The sequence below is a fragment of the Macaca mulatta genome, chromosome Y (genome assembly GCF_049350105.2).
Source record: "Macaca mulatta isolate MMU2019108-1 chromosome Y, T2T-MMU8v2.0, whole genome shotgun sequence".
Classification (NCBI taxonomy): domain Eukaryota; kingdom Metazoa; phylum Chordata; class Mammalia; order Primates; family Cercopithecidae; genus Macaca; species Macaca mulatta.
Window position 1 is genome coordinate 5104479 of NC_133427.1, and position 16732 is coordinate 5121210.

At 37.4% G+C, this 16732-nt stretch overlaps 1 protein-coding gene across 9 annotated transcripts in view; it reads left to right on the plus strand.

The window, feature by feature from the left end:
- LOC106995406 (thymosin beta-4-like) overlaps positions 1-16732 on the plus strand; it is a 212177-nt gene that overhangs the window by 183061 nt on the left and 12384 nt on the right. For 4 of the 9 annotated variants that reach the window (XR_013413260.1, XR_013413259.1, XR_013413266.1 and 1 more), the window contains one exon: positions 2704-2859. The gene's annotated coding sequence lies outside the window, so the exon portion shown is untranslated. Of the gene's footprint in view, positions 1-2703; positions 3578-6928; positions 7326-16732 lie in introns of those variants that run through there. The other 5 variants (XR_013413261.1, XR_013413262.1, XR_013413258.1 and 2 more) reach the window with 4 other exon arrangements.

A 16732-nucleotide genomic window follows, 5' to 3' on the forward strand; every position in this document is an offset into this window, starting at 1 on the left:
CTGTGTGCAAGGATCATGGTTTTGCTTTGGGACACATTAGTTTTGTGATGACTCTGAGACCTCCAAGTAGAGCTGCTGGAAGATATTTTTTGAGTTTTGATATTTGAATGAGTGGATCTGCCTACAGGGGCATGGTCTACAGTGAAAATATCAGTTTGAAAGTCATCAGCACAAAGATGTTTTTAAAAGTGTGACACCCAATGAGATCCCTAGAGAACGAGTGTAGATGAGAAGAGAGAGACCCCTGAATTCAGATGTAGAACACTCTCCGGTCTAGAGATGATGGGATGTTAAGGATCACGGAGCATGGGGCTGAGAAGTAGCTTCCATTGAAACTGAATGAAAATCTATTAGTGTCCTGAAAAGCAAGTGAAGCCTGCATTTTTAAGAGAAGAAAGTGATCAGTGTTGTCAATATTTATGACTGTGGGAGTCCTCAGATGGCCCTGCCAAACCTCCAGGTTGGGGTGCTTCCCATCCTAATAACAACATGAGCAAATATTTCCTCCTTACATATTGTGATGTTCAGACCTCATGGTTTATAGCCACCTGATGTAGTACTTGTCTACTTTTGACCCTACTAGATGACTTTTGTTAGGTCATCTATCACAGTATTACCTGTGTGTTTCATATGTTTCATATAAAATATTCCTGGGTCCCACCTGCACTCAGGAAATCAGCATATTCCAGTATAAGTGTTGGACATTCCAGAGATTCCTGATATTGAATAAGAACGGGTTGATTCAGAAATACCATTTGATCCAGCAATCCCATTAATGGGTATATACCTAAAGGAATATAAATCCTTCTATTATAAACATGCATGCACACGTGTGTTCATTGCAGCACTATTCATAATAGCAAAGATGTGGAATCAACCCAAATGTCCATCAACAGTAGACTGGATAAAAAAAAAAAATGTGGGACATAGACACATGGAATACTATGCAGCCATGAAAAGGAATGAGATCATGTCCTTTGCAGGGACATGGATGGAGCTGGAATCCATTATCCTCAGCAAACTAATGCAGGAAAGAAAACAAAACACTGCATGTTCTCACTTGTTATGGGAACTGAACAGCTGAACAATGATAACACAGGGACACATGGAGGGGAGAAACACATACTAGGGCTGCTGGGGATGGGGGTGGGAGAAGAAGAGCATCAGGAAGAACAGCTAATGGGTGCTGGGCTTAATATCTAGGTCATAGGTTGATCTGTTCAGTATACCAACATGACATACATTTACCTCCATAAAAAACATACGTAGACTGCACGTATACCCTGGAACTTAAAAGTTGATTAAAAAGAGAGAGAGAGAGAGAGAATGACTTGACTTAACAGTATCACATAATATGCTTTCAATTAGCCTCTTACCTAAAAAATACAATGAAGCTTTCTTTTGTAGAAAACAAAAGAACCTAACTAAATGTCCAGACATTATATATCATAGAGGAAAGCAAGAACTTCCAAAAAATAACTTATGTTTCCATCATTTCAAAACCACAAACAACTGAGACTAAAAACATGGGATTTTTTTCTCCAGCCTTCTTCATTTGTATCAAGTTAGATATGACTTTTTGGAGCTCCCAACACAGATGGCGTTAGAATTATTGACAGCATCTTCCTGTGACAGCGTCTTGAAATGAAACCCTCTGTAAATCACTGGTGGTGGGCAGCATCTCCACTTGCTCAATTTTTAACAAAAAATGAAATAAAGACCCTCCAGTTTTGCTATATTTAGTCTTATTCCAATACGTATTTTCAGTGGAGATTTGTGCGTTGGTAATTCTAGCACCTGACCTTTCTCTTGACATCTGAAAATGTTTTCATTTATGAGACAAACCAGAAATGGTACAGTCACAAAAATGAATGCTACTGGTAAGTCATCCAGTGTACAGTGTGGATAAAAAATGGTGCAGTTTTTTTTTCTGATCTATCTTTATTACTCTTAGCTGATGCAAAACTCACTAGCTACAGGGCCACTAAGGTGAAAACAATTATTTGTGTGAGCTGAATTTCTTTTCCTTTTTAGAGTATTCAAAGGTATTCTCTGTTGCTTACCTATTTAATGTCAATTCACACACATTGAATTTTATTGTATTTTACAAAAAGGTATCAATTTCAGCACGTTAAAAATTTGGCTGGGTTGCCTTGGTATGGAAATACCTAAAATGATCCTTCTGGATTACAAATTTGGAGCAAACAAATTACCTTACCATTTTTTAGATTTTTATTTTGAGGCTGAACAAGGAGATCTTACTTGATAACTTATTTTCAGCTTCACTTTTCTTCTACATTTTTGGAGACAGTGTCTCAATCTCTTGCCCACACTGGCATGCAGTGGTGCTAATCACAGTTCACTTCTGCCTCCACCTTTTCAGATCAAGTAATCCTCCTGCCTCAGCTTCCTGAGTAACTGGGACCACAGGCATGCACTCTGCCCAGCTAATTTTTTATATTTTGTGGAGACAGGGTTTCACTATGTTGCCCAGGCTGGTCTCAAACTCCTAGGCTCAAAAGATGTGCCCATTTCTGCCTTGCAAAGTGCTAGGATTATAGACATGAGCCCTCATGCCCCCCTCTGTTTTCAGGTTTTCTACTTATAAAAAACAATGCTTCCCATGTTGACTATGTACTCATTACATGTCCAAAGATGTTAGTTTTTGAAGTCATATGATGTGTCTTTGTTCTGGGATTTCAGATCCATCTGGCCCACCAGCACCTGCTAACCTCCGGCTGACCAACTCCACCGTCAACAGTGATGGCAGTGTGACTGTCACTATAGTTTGGGATCTTCCCGAGGAGCTGGACATCCCTGTGCATCACTACAAGGTCTTTTGGAGCTGAACAGTCAGCAGTAAGTCTCTTATCCCAACAAAGAAGAAGTGGAGAAGGACTACAGGTGGGGTGAGTGGGAACTGGAGGAAGGACTGCTCTCACAAAAGGTATTTCCACTCAAGGCAACTGGCCTAAAAAGAAACCTCTGCTAAACTGAGAGATGCCATGGATGCAGGAAAGCTTCCCTCCCATTCATTTCTCTGCTGAGGAAGTTCACAAAATGCAGGGGCATGCCAGCTATTTCACCTTTTTTATTTTAGGCGCAACAACTGCATTTAGACCATTGACCTACCCCTATCTAAATGACAGTCACAACTCCAGAAATCAAAGAAACAATTTAAATAGTCCCCATCTTATCTGTCTGGTCATAGAAATGATATAATGCAAAATGTGCTTCAGTTTTTTACTTTTAGGTTTTCTTTCTTTCCTTTTGTTTTTGAGGGAGAGATCCTAATAAATGGAAGAGCAAATGTTCAGGCTTTTCTGTTGCAAGGTGTTTCCGTCTGTAATCTAATCACTGGGCAGTAAACAGTGTAGGAAGGGTATGCCTCACAATGTGTTCTTCTCATTGATTAAAGGGATCTGGAATGGTTTATTCACCAGATGCCAAGAAATAAAATCTTCATTGAACCATTTTATTCAATGAGACTCATGATAGCAAACATCTTGTATCATTTGGAATGCTTACTGCATAAAAATAGTTATTGGGATTCCTTTTATTATACATTTCTTTATGTTGTTGTTATAAAATTTACATAAACAACTTTTCCCATCACATGTAAAGTTGAATTCCATAGATAAACAAATGTTTAGAAATGAAAAGAAAGCAAGAGTATTTCTTGCACGAAAGATTTCAATATCCCCTCTAGAACTATAAAACATGTCTCAAAAAGTCCATATTATTGATATTTAGTTATTATACTATTTTCACTTTATTTTTTATTTTATTTTATTTTATTTTTTGAGACAGAGTCTAGCTCTGTTGCCCAGGCTGGAGTGCAATGGCCGGATCTCAGCTCACTGCAAGCCCCGCCTCCCGGGTTCACGCCATTCTCCTGCCTCAGCCTCCCGAGTAGCTGGGAGTACAGGCGCCCGCCACCTCGCCCGGCTAATTTTTTTTTGTATTTTAGTAGAGACGGGGTTTCACCGTGTTAGCCAGGATGGTCTCGATCTCCTGAACACGTGATCCGCCCGTCTCGGCCTCCCAAAGTGCTGGGATTACAGGCTTGAGCCACCGCGCCCGGCCTTCACTTTATTTTTACAAAATTTTTTGACAGTTCCATCTTTCATATTGAAGGATTTTGCTGCAAGTAACAATGGTAATGCACACTGATCTTATGAGCTGAAAGAGCTGAAATTGGGGGATCACTTAGGAATCTAGAACAAAAAGTGACATGATGAAATGCTGATAGGTCCCACCCGCCAGTCCCCTGCCCAATACATTATGAAAGAAAATCTTGAAGGATTTTATCAGGTTGATTTTTTTTTTGTTATAGCTTTTGGTGGAAATTTGCTCTTAGTAAATTCAAAACAGATATCAAAGAATTATAATTAATTCCAGTTCATAATTTTCCCACATATGTGGCAACATAAACCTCTGTTACTTTATTACAAACAGCTCTCTTTTCTCCGAGAAGTGGTGTTTCAGAGAGGAGAAGGCTCAAAATGATTCATTTCCATACTATCTCAGAGGATGGAATAATTGGTTTCAAAACATTATTTTCAAAATACATTTGGCCATTCTATGAAGTTTATTTTTATTTTTTATTTTATTCTATTTTTTGAGAAAGGGTCTCACTCTATTGTCTAGGGTGGAGTACAGTAGTGTAGTCATAGCTCAATGAAGCCTCAACCTCCTTGAGCTTAAACATTCTTCTTGCCTCAACCTCCTAAGTAGCTGAAACTACAGATGCACACCACCATGCCCAGCTAGCTTTTTTTTTTTTTTTTTTTTTTTTTTTTTTTTTTTGTAGAAACGTTGTCTTGCTATGTTGCTCAGGCGTTCTCAAAATCTTTGGCTCAAGTGATCCTCCTGCCATGGCCTCCCAAAATGCTGGGATTGCAGTGATGAGCCACCACACCTGACCTGAGGTTATTTTGATCAGCAGTAAAATTGGATTTTCACATTACAAACTTAAAGAAAAATTGGCAAAAGATAAATCAGAACTTGGTATGCTTCATAATGACACATGAGATTTTGCAATGAAGATAAGAGGTGTGGAAGGTTTGCATTACGGTTTGGATATATTCTCTTAATTTCTAGTTTCAAAATTCTGTGATCCTGGAGAAACTCCAGCCAAACTGTGACTATGTTGTGGAACTGCAGGCCATAATGTACTGGGGACAGACATGGCTGAAGAGTGCAAAGATGTCTCCTCACTTCACATCCACACATGCAGCCAACAATAGTTAAGTGACTGTGTCATGTTTTCCGAGCTGATCATGACCTAATAGGCACAATATTATGTCAAGACACTATGGAGGGAGAGTGAGTTTTTGATTTGGGATAATTACATGGCAAATCTTCTTACCCACATGCATGTGACTATAGTGTTTAAACTACGACGTACAAAACAGTTTGACTTTTGAATTAGTTTTTAAGGTTTTTTTCTATTGTAGGTGCAGTTTTGCTGTTGTGATGGAAATTTAAGAAAATTTACTATGTCTCATTCTAACAGATTGACTATTTTTATGTTTACATGACTTGCACATATATATACTTGTTTTTAAGGAGAATGTGTCAGTTAAACTGTTATAAATTGATGTTATTTCTGCTTCCACTGTTTGTGTAGTTATGTATACAACACACATATATTTGTGCAATTATTTTACATATTTACTTCCCAAATCAAAATTGGGTACTTTAAAGCCAGAGACTAAAATACATCATAGTACTGGGAATAGTGTGTGTACATATATAGGTGTGGAGGGGGGCCACAAAACATGTGGCATGCCTGTGTTTCTTAATACTACACTGGTCAAATTACTGCTTGAAATGTTATCTAATGTTCCATTGAGTGAAGTTACCAAATAATTCCCATATTGCTTTTCCCTGTTTCTTTTTTTCATACCTAGTATGTTAGTATGTTTGCCGGGAACTAAGCAAAACAAGAGAAGAGTCTTATATGACACTCATACGTGAGTCAGAGAATAAGTTACTTGATGTTTTGGGCTTAATGTGGATACTGGTTAGAACTGTCATGTAGAGACTCCTGGCAAGGTTTTGGGGAACCGGGACAAATTAAATGAGAGTAAGAGGGAGGAGCCATTTGTCTCACCTGCTCCTTTGATGTTTATTATTTTTAGGCTAGCAGGACCCTGTCATTGTAGCTGCCTTTGATCAGGGCAGTAGGCCTCATTCAGAAGGGGAAGAGAATGTGTTAAACATTTGTCTGAATTTAGGAAAGGCAGTGATGGACCTGCAGAGAGAGGCACAGGGTTTACTTATAATGACCTTCCACCCCTGGGAAAATGTAGTATCCAAACAGGCAGGTTTATTTGAAATACTGCATCCAAAAATGGTCCAGAACCCGAGATTTCTATCTGTTTGAGAAATGGTCTCTGGAGATGAAATGCATTTGATATGGTCAATTTTTATGTGAGTCTTGGTACAATGTAGTTTTCACCTAGAAGTTATCATGGAAATATTTGTGTGTTTAGTAACGTTATTCATTTTTAATCCAGTCATCCATCTGCTCATCACACTGAAATTGTGTACATATGAATTATGACATCAGTGTGTCTAATACTAGGAATACTATACTATATTATATATATGTACACACTATATGCTGTAATACAGTATATAGACTTTATATATACTGTATAGTATATATGTTCCATAATTTTCTATATAGTGTGTACATAGGTGTATTATATATGTACACATATGCATACATATACATCTGTCTACAAATACACCTGAACACTCAAATACCTATCCAAATGTACACACACACACACATATAGAAACATATACACTATTCCCAGCACTGTGACATGTTTTGGCCCCACCTTAAAAGTGCCTGATTTTGAATTTGAGAGATAAACATGTAAAATAATAACAAAGATCTGTGTGTTGCATACAGACAGAACTACAGGAAACAGTGGAAGCAGAAATGACCAACATGGTGGTGGAGAAAGAGAGTGACGTCATCCTTCATGAAGTCCTGAAGAGTGAGCAACCTGTGGGCTCACAAGGAATGGACATCGTTCCACACAATGCAGCAGCATGGATGAGTGTAGAGAGTTAGAGAAGCACATTGTATGGGCAGAGAACTCAGCACAAGGAAAGAATGAAGGTGGATAGGTGGCTGATCTGTCCTCTTCAGCTGTCATTCATCTCTGAATTGCAGAGACTTCGCCACTATCTGATGACTCTGCCCTCTCACCCTGACCACTCTTTGAACTCCAGAGACCTGCCTTCAGGAACCCACTCAACATCTCCACTTTGATGGCACATATTTCAAATAAAATGTTCATGCGTGAGCTCTGGATTTTCACCCATACCTGTTCCTCTGCTGGGCTCTCCTATATCAATAAATGGCACCAACATTCACCCTTTTGCTCAAGCCAAACATTCAGAAGTCATTCTTCATTATTCTCGCAGTTGTTTCTTTCCAGAAATCCAATTCTTCAGGAAGTCCTCTTTTCTCTAATTTTAAATTCTGTGCAAGAATTCTGTGTCTAATTATTTCCCTTGTTCAGTCTATTGGCCTCTCTTTCCTGTAAATTAAAATAGTCTCCTAATTAGTATTTCTGTTTCTGTTCTTTCTTAAATATCCATTCTTTAGAGAGCAAAGTAACTTTTAAGAGAGATAATAAATCTCTCTCTTTTTAGAGTGCTATTTTCAAGACAGTTACCTAGTTATCTTCACTTCTCACTTTCCCCAAAACTTGATCCTTCGCTACATTCTTCCATATTCCTTCTCAATCCCCTTCTTAGCCAAAATTCTGTAAATTCCAGCTTCGTGCAAGCACTGTCTTTTTCCACTGGTGGTGGGGATTTCAACTATTGTATAAGTATGCTTTTTAGCCTCCTGGTTCTTCCAATAAACAACATTCTTTCCTCATTAGAAACTGGTAGGGGATTGCAAATTCCCATAACTTCGCATCTGCTTATCCCCAGAACCAAGAACAAGGAGAAAAGAAGTCCAACCTCAACTTGTCCTTGTTGAGGTTACATTATCTAGAACCTGGTCATAGTTCAGCCCACAGACAAAACTTTTATGGAACTCTGGATCTCAGTAGCATATTCATAGTTTTTTCACCTGGGGCATCCCCACACAACCCTGTTAACTTGGGGATATCTTCTTTAATTAGCTCCTTCTTCTACCCTCTCAAGTATGATTATGAACCTTTTTCTCTCTCCTTTGCACATAGAGTGCACAGGCTAGTCTATATCCCTTCCTCTCAGTAAGCCATGCAGTTCCCCATAAATATAAATATATTTATTCGCATATCCATGTTTATCTTCTCCTGTCTTCTGTAGTCTAAGGTGGAGGCATCCTTCCTTCTGTATATGGTGGACTTCACCATATAGTTTCTAGACCCATTCCTTCCCAACTGAGATACCTGCATCCACTTAAGTCAAATCTCACCTCCGTCAGAGACCATGGATTGTCTATATATGTGATCACAGTATCCATCATAATTCCTGGCATATAAACACGTTAACAAAAATATTTTCGAAATCAAGTTAATTAGTTATTCCCTCATTTGCCTACAACTTCAGCCTATTCCTCTCCACTGGCTTGATCTGCTCAGTTTACGGTTCTAAAACAACCTTTCCTTGATGCTGGTTTCATTCTAGCTACTATCTTACCTTTCCCCTTCCCATATTTTTTTCTCAAGTTTCTGCAATCTGTTTCTCAATGTCGCTTTCCACCAAATCTGCCCCTACTAATTTCTAAGTCTGGTGGATTTTTTCCATTCTAATTGTATTGACCCTTCCTGTTTAGTTTGTCTTTGTTTAATTATGCTTTCCCCATTGTTACATCCTGACCTTTGTATATTTGACTCGCAGATGTTTTGATTTTTCTTGTACCTCTTCTCAGTTTCCTTGTAGGATCTCCTGCCTCAATCCAGCTCTGGATGTTGGAGTGCTCCGGGATTCTACTTTGCTCTGACAATTTAATTACTACCTACTCCTCATCCCTTCCCAATGACTCAGCTCCAGACTTGATTTCTCCACTAATACAAGATATCTGTAGCCTGTCATTGTACCTGAATGTCACAGGCATCTCAGCCTCAACATACATCCATTGTTCCCATGGATCTCTTGTATCCATTGAGGTTGCTACTGACCAGAAACTGGGGAGACTTCCTTTTAATATTTCCTATTCACTTCAATTTGTCTCTAGGTCCTGCAACTTTTTTCAAGACCCACAGGTTTCTTGAATCTTCCAGGAACATAGTAAGAGCTCAGTAAGTTGATTGTAACTCAGCTGAATGCAACTGTCTTTCCATTCAACCTGCTCTATGCCACACTCTGACACTACAGCTTTCTTAAGATTTCATCTGCTAAGGTCATAAATACTAAAGGGGAAGAGAGAAAGAAATGGATTTTTTTCTCATCTTGCAACAACCAAGATTGGACATCGTTTGTAAGCCATTTGCATATTTTAACTGTGTCCTCCAAGAGTTTGTGCTTTCACTTGGTTGACTATTCCAGAGGAATTCTTTTTGCCAGTGGCAGTTTTTAGCCAGGTGAGGAGACACTAGAATTATGGCAGTTAAATGAATGAAACAGGCAGTTAAATGAAAAGAAATCTATTTGACTGGCTGATTCTCTGTGCTACAGTCCTTTGCTAATTATCTTTTAAAAATAGGTAATACCTTACCTGACCAATTAAGAGGTATGATAGCTAACCTATCAAGGACCACTTCATTTTAAGGACTGATTCCTTTTACATAGATTCAGAAAAGCAATAAAAGTTTTTTTAAAAAGAAGCTGTAGTGCAAAGTACCTATAGTAACACATATTGTTTGGGTCTCAGGTGATTTCAGTCAGAGACTGACTTTACAACAGATTATGTAGGATACAGTTCAATTTTTGTCAGGATTTTATATCCCAATATTGATACATAATCTCATAAACACTAGTCTATGACTTTTATAGGAACATTATATATTTCATCATGAAGCAACTAGAAGTAAAGAATAATTACAACATCATAGTGTAAGCAAGAGAAGTACATTTTATAGGAATAAAAGTAGTAAATGTCAGTATATAAATTGCTTTCTGACTTACATTTTTCCAGGTCTGCAGGTTACTAGGTGTTTTACTGATAAACATTATTATGCAAGAAAAGGCTGAATATTCATGCAGTTTTATGAGAGTCCCTTAAGGAAGTACGATATAACACTATCTTTAATGGAAAGGTAGCTTGTTTTTCTGGAGGCAGGAGGAATACTTTCAAGTTTGACAGGTTCCAAGTGTCCTATAGTTGCCTTATGGTACTGGAATTCTTTTTCTGGCTCTCAAAAGCAAGAATGGATGGGAGAGAAAATACTCGAATCTCTCGATGATCTATAAAATTAATCAAAATTTGGATGTTTGAAAAGTAATATGCACATTTGATTTCTTAATATCTATAACTATCAAAGAGTATAAGTCAGATGTCATAACTTTTTCAGAATATGGTAGATATGATGTTATTCCATTTTTGCCTATTACTGAAAGCAGAGGAGACATTCTTATAAAGTCAGGGTCATATTTCTTACATTGTAGTATGTACCTTTTCTGTTTTTTCCCCTTGCATGTGTCAGCAACACTAATTGTTGGTGGATTTCTCCTCTTGAATCATTTTAGTAACAATGGTTCAATCTTGAGATATATAGAAATATGTTTTTACATCTATAATTAAAGATTAAAGTTTGCCTAGGATATAAGGCAAGTAGGAAGACAAGATATACAGTGAAGTTAAACATAGTATGTAATTTTAGTATCCATCTAAATTTAATATCTATCTTAGTTATCTGCTGGCGAGTTCTCAATATCACAGATCATTAGGAATATAAATGCTGATCCTGGCTGGGCACAGTGGCTCATGCCTGTAATCCCAGCAATTTGGGAGGCAAAGATGGGAGGATTGCTTGAGGCCAGGAGTTGGAGGCCAGCCTGGGCAACATAGTGAGACCCTGTCTCTAGGAAAAAAAATTAGCTGGGCTTGGTGGTACATGCCTGTAAACCCAGCTACTTGGAAGGCTGAGGCAGGAGAGTAATTTGAGCCCAGGAGTTCAAGGCTGCAATGAGCCATGATGGTGCCATTGCACCCAGCCTGGGAGACAGAGAGAGATCCTATCCCTTAAAAGAAAAGAAAAAGAAAACTTAGATTCTTAATTATATCATGAAGACTTTGGGTATAACTAAGAGAATTCCTTAACTCCATGGTGGTGTCAAGAAAGTGGTGGACTTTGGCTACGATAACCATGAGTTTTCTATGGCTAAGTTCCTATCTCTTTTTCTGGGTTCTTAGCTTCCTATGTTATTAGTTATACTGGCTCTCAAAAAGTAGCAAACTAGTAAATGATTCTCACTTATCCACACATTGAATTGAACTCTTTAAGCTAAAATAGCCTAAAAGCAAATCTAACAAATGTGCTTTTTCATTTTCCTTTCATTTGATCCGTTGGATAGGTAATTCATTGGGCATGCCAGTGTCAGGAACAATTGAGTTCATGTAGATTATTTTCTGGGGTCTACAGCTTTCCTTGACTGATCTTGTCTTACACCAGGTTGGACGTGTTCTCCCCATCTCATCTTTCTGTCTTCCTCTCGCCTGTCCAAGAATGCAAATCTCAATGCTTAGAAGAGTATCAGTAACACGTTGTTTATAGGCATATAACCAATACAGCATACAACCCTATTATGTCTTAAAGAATTATTTGGAATTCATAAAGCAGAGAAGTCTTCCATCAAATGACAGAATTTCTACGTATGCAACCTCTAAATTCAGGGAGTGGGTGTGGGGGAGATTTGGGCCTAGGGAATTTTTTTCATATTCTAATTATTAAACCATATAAATGGGTAATCTGTAAGACTCAGTACATGGTGATGGAAACAGCATTGGATGTTGGCATTGGATGGCCCTGGGATTAAATCTAACCTTCACTCTTTTAATTATGTGAAACTGGACACAATTCTTAGTATTTCTGAGTGCTGATTTTTTCATCTTTAGTGTATGCTAATTCCTCTTTCTCAGGGGTCTGCAAAGTATGGCCCTCAGCCAAATGCAGGCCCTGCCTAGTTTTGAAAATAAGATTTTAATAATCTGTGACATTTTATTGGCACAGGGTCACTTTGTTTACATGTTGTTTACATATAATCTCTGGCTGTTTTGGCAGCAGAACAGTAATGGAGTAGTTGGGAGAGAGATGCTTCTGCAAAACCGAAAACATGTAGTGTATGATACACACAACCAAAATATTTACTATCTGGCCATTTAGGGAAAGTTTACTGACCCCTGCTTAATTTTATAGGATGGCTCTATGAATATAAATTAGTGTCACAATTCACCACCCCAACCAAGCCCCTCAGGAACACACCTGGAGTCACAAGTCAGGTGTAGTGGCATGTGCCTATACTCCTAACAACTTAGAGGATTCAGGCAGGAGGATCATTGGAGCTAGGAGTGTGAGACTCTGTTAAAACAAAACAAAACAAAACAAAACAAAACTGGCTAACAAGGTGAAACCCCGTCTCTACTAAAAAATACAAAAAACTAGCCAGGCGAGGTGGCGGGCGCCTGTAGTCCCAGCTACTCGGGAGGCTGAGGCAGGAGAATGGCCTAAACCTGGGAGGCGGAGCTTGCAGTGAGGCAAGATCCGGCCACTGCACTCCAGCCTGAGCGACAGAGCGTGACTCCGTCTCAAAAAAAAAAAAAAAAAGTTAGGTTTATTGCCTTTCCTGCAACATGCTTGAAGCTCATGTCAAAGGATTACTGTATCAACATAAATAAAACACCCAAATAATCCCAGATAAATGAGTATTTGGCAACATATTTGGTATAAAGAGCCATCAATTCATAGATTTATTCATTTCATTTCATCCAATACATATTAGACAACTACCATGTGTGTGTTTCTGAGCTAGGCAGTGGCCATCCAAGGAAGGGTAAGAGGACTTCTGGGTTGAGTTTGAGGAACAAATTAAGGAAAAAAAGAATAGTTAAAACTGAAAAAATACAGGAGCACAAAATAGTGGTATGTTTTGATTTACTTTGGAAAATATTCATCAGGCAGAGCTTCTGAGAAGTTTGCAAGGGCAAATTAGGTTGAAAGAAACAAACAGTGCTGGTGCATTCTGAGCTAAAGCACTCGGAAGTATAGATACAAAGAAAACCAGCAGATTTGGGGTATTAGGAATGGCACTAAGGAGAAAGATACAGCTAAATTAAAACAGAATAATAAAAAGCAAACTAAAACTAGAGTCAGATAACAACCCTACACAACAATGCTGTAAGAAATGTCCTAGAGTTAGAATGGAAGCTTGAATTGAAATATCTGATTCAAAGACATATTTAATGATACTTTGATTTGTAGTAGCATGTCTCTTTCTCCCACTGGATATGAGATACACAGGGCTTGGAATCCTTCCTGCTCAATTTTACGTTGTCCTAGCATTGCAGCAAATGTGTTGAATACATTTTTTTTTTTTTTTTTTTGAGACGGAGTCTCGCTCTGTCGCCCGGGCTGGAGTGCAGTGGCCGGATCTCGCCTCACTGCAAGCTCCGCCTCCCAGGTTTAGGCCATTCTCCTGCCTGAGCCTCCCGAGTAGCTGGGACTACAGGCGCCCGCCACCTCGCCCAGCTAGTTTTTTGTATTTTTTTTTAGTAGAGACGGGGTTTCACCGTGTTAGCCAGGATGGTCTCGATCTCCTGACCTCGTGATCCGCCTGCCTCGGCCTCATTTTTAAACAGACAATAGGGAAAAACAAGTTTATGCTTTTAAAAAGCAACCAATAATGAACATGTGAACATTCCTCACCTCATCTTTCCTGGTGTCTTCACAAAACACCATGTCATATGGCAACAGTTATATTGCCATGACTTGAATCTTCAGAAAAACCTATGGACACTTTTTCTAAGAACAGAAACTGATTGATCAGACTGATGCTCTTCCACTGGGTAGGTGCCTTTGGTCAAGCTCACTGCCGGCACACCATCATTAGAGCAGATTTGTCTGGTGGTATTTCAAGAGCCTCTAAGGTACAAAATCTTTATATCTGCAACTCCTAGCTCAATGCCTCGCTCTTAGGAAGTGCTCAGAATTGTTGACAGAATGATATAGTGAATGAAAGAAAGGATTCTTACACTCCATTGCTCAACTTGATATACTGTTGCCATTGCATTTCATTTCATTTGCTGGATATTTTAAAGTTTCACTTTAATATCTGTCAGAATTTGGATGTCTGTCACTAATCTGAACAGCACACAGATTGGTTGCTGAGTGCTGAATCTGAAGTGGGCATTGTCAACTAAGCAGATGCAATTTGCTCTTTACTATTTGACAAAATTGAATCATATTTCTGTTTAGAGCCCTGTACCAAATGTTGATGTATAGTGCTCATACTTCCATATTACATATAGGTTTTCCTTGAAAACCTATCTATAGTTTTCAAGAAATGGTATTGTAATATTATTTTATTTTCCTCATAACTATAAAAAATCTATAATGAGAAATACTATTTATACTTGTGATTTACGTTGGAGCATCTTTCAAGCCTGGTGTACATATTACTTAGTAATTTAAATTCTGGGGATTACATGTAATATACTTTCAGTATTCCTTGGATTTCGAAGCTGAGGTTCATTAACTTGAACATGAAAGAATAAGCAGTTACATTATATTTTACTGAAAAAAAAAAACCAGATCCTGAATACGAATAAATAACAAGACAAAATGAAGTACACTGGGACTAATATCAGGTTATGTAATTATTTTCTAACAAGTAACTTAGAATGTTGTACTTGGTTGTAGAAAAACAACTTGCAAAAACTAGAAAAGGTGAAATTCAAACAGCCCCCTTTTCAAAAACAACGACCCACTTGCCTTCTGGAAATCAGAGCTCCCTTCTATTAGGATGGCCAAATGCAAGTTAAAGTCTAATAGAAGAAGACAGAAGATCCATAAACATTGTTTACTTATTTCTTACTTGCTTTAACAGCACAGTAATGTAGAGACTTTGAAGAAGTAAATATCAAGCCACAGTACTGATACTAAGGCAAACAACCATTGAACAAAACACTGAAACACTATTTCTTAAACATCATGATCTGTCTAAGTCTGACGACAATTCTCATATTTGGAAATCCACAAGTCGGTTACTTAAATGTTTTCATTTCAGGGATATTAGCCTGTCTTCATTTCTTTCCCAGAGGGCAACTGACTGATTTTATATCCAAAACACTGAAAATCTTCATTATTTTGAGTTGCAAAATTATTTTTGCATTATTTTGAGTTGCTTATAAATTGTTTCTTATTTTTATAAAAGATTCATAATACAAATAATTTAGAAAATAGGAGAGGAAACTCGCCTATTAGCTAAATGTCATTTCCTGAAACAGCATTGTGGTAGGTTTCCTTTCAGAAATTTTCTGTGCATCTGTCTTTCACTGTGTGAGTATGTGTGTGTGTGTAAATCATACACACATATTCCTTTGTAATATTATCTGAACTGCTATTCTCATGCATTTTTCATAACATTTTATAAATGCTACTTTGTATGGGTTTATCTTAATATCATAACATGTCATTATTCTAGTACAATAAAACATTTTGGTTCCTGTAGACCTTCTATTTTCTAATTAAAGTTTGAATACATTCATCCTTAGGATAGATTTTGTTTGAACATTTATCTTTAGCGAGAATTCCTTTTGTTTGTTTCTTTTAGTCTTAGAATATTTATTTTTCTATTATTGAGTTAGTGCTTTTAGAATTTATTGTACATACATTTTTTATCTTTTTCACTCATGCCTTTTAAAAACATAAGCAGAATAGATTGTTTTAAGAGTTAGGTTTTCTAATTCTCCTTGTTCTGAAATTTGCTTTACTCAAGTTATTGATGGCCATGTGACATAAGTGGTATTAGTGGTGGAGTGGTTCCTATTCCAGAATTCTCTTTCAAGCTATTAAAATCCATTCTGCAAATAAAATAATATTATTACTAATATTAACATATTTTATTCCTATGTCAATTAAAATTAGTTTATTCAATATTTATTGCATTATTATGTTAATATTATATGTCCATGTTATAATTAATAATTTTATAATCAATATTAAATAAGAAAATTATTTGATAAGTTGTATTGATTGATTAAAATTATGTATCAATATATTCATACTAACAAAATATAATATGTTTTATTAGTGATATTAAAATTTTAACCATCTAATGTAATGAAAATATAAAAAATGTGTCATTGAAAAAGTAAACATTTCAAACATACAACAGTAACCATTACCATTGTGACTTTTAAAAGTCAAGATTTATTTTGCCTATATTTAAACTTTATCACAATGCAATCACACAATTTGTACTTGTATTTGACTTCTTGCCATGAGAATTTTATAAGAAATTAGTGCATTCTTGCATGAAGCAATGATTCATTATTTTAGAGTGCTGCAGTGGATGTCCCTAATATACCTCAATCTATGTATTTTTACAGCTGTGGTTTTACTTGTTCCCAGGTGGAGCTATTAAGAATAGTACTGCTGGCCAGGCGAGGTGGCTCATGCCAGTAATCCCAGTAAGGCCGAGGCACGTGGATCACGAGGTCAGGATATTGAGACCATCCTGGCTTACACAGTGAAACCCCGTCTCTACTAAAAATACAAAAAATTAGCCAGGCGTGGTGGCAGGCACCTGTAGTCCCAACTACTCGGGA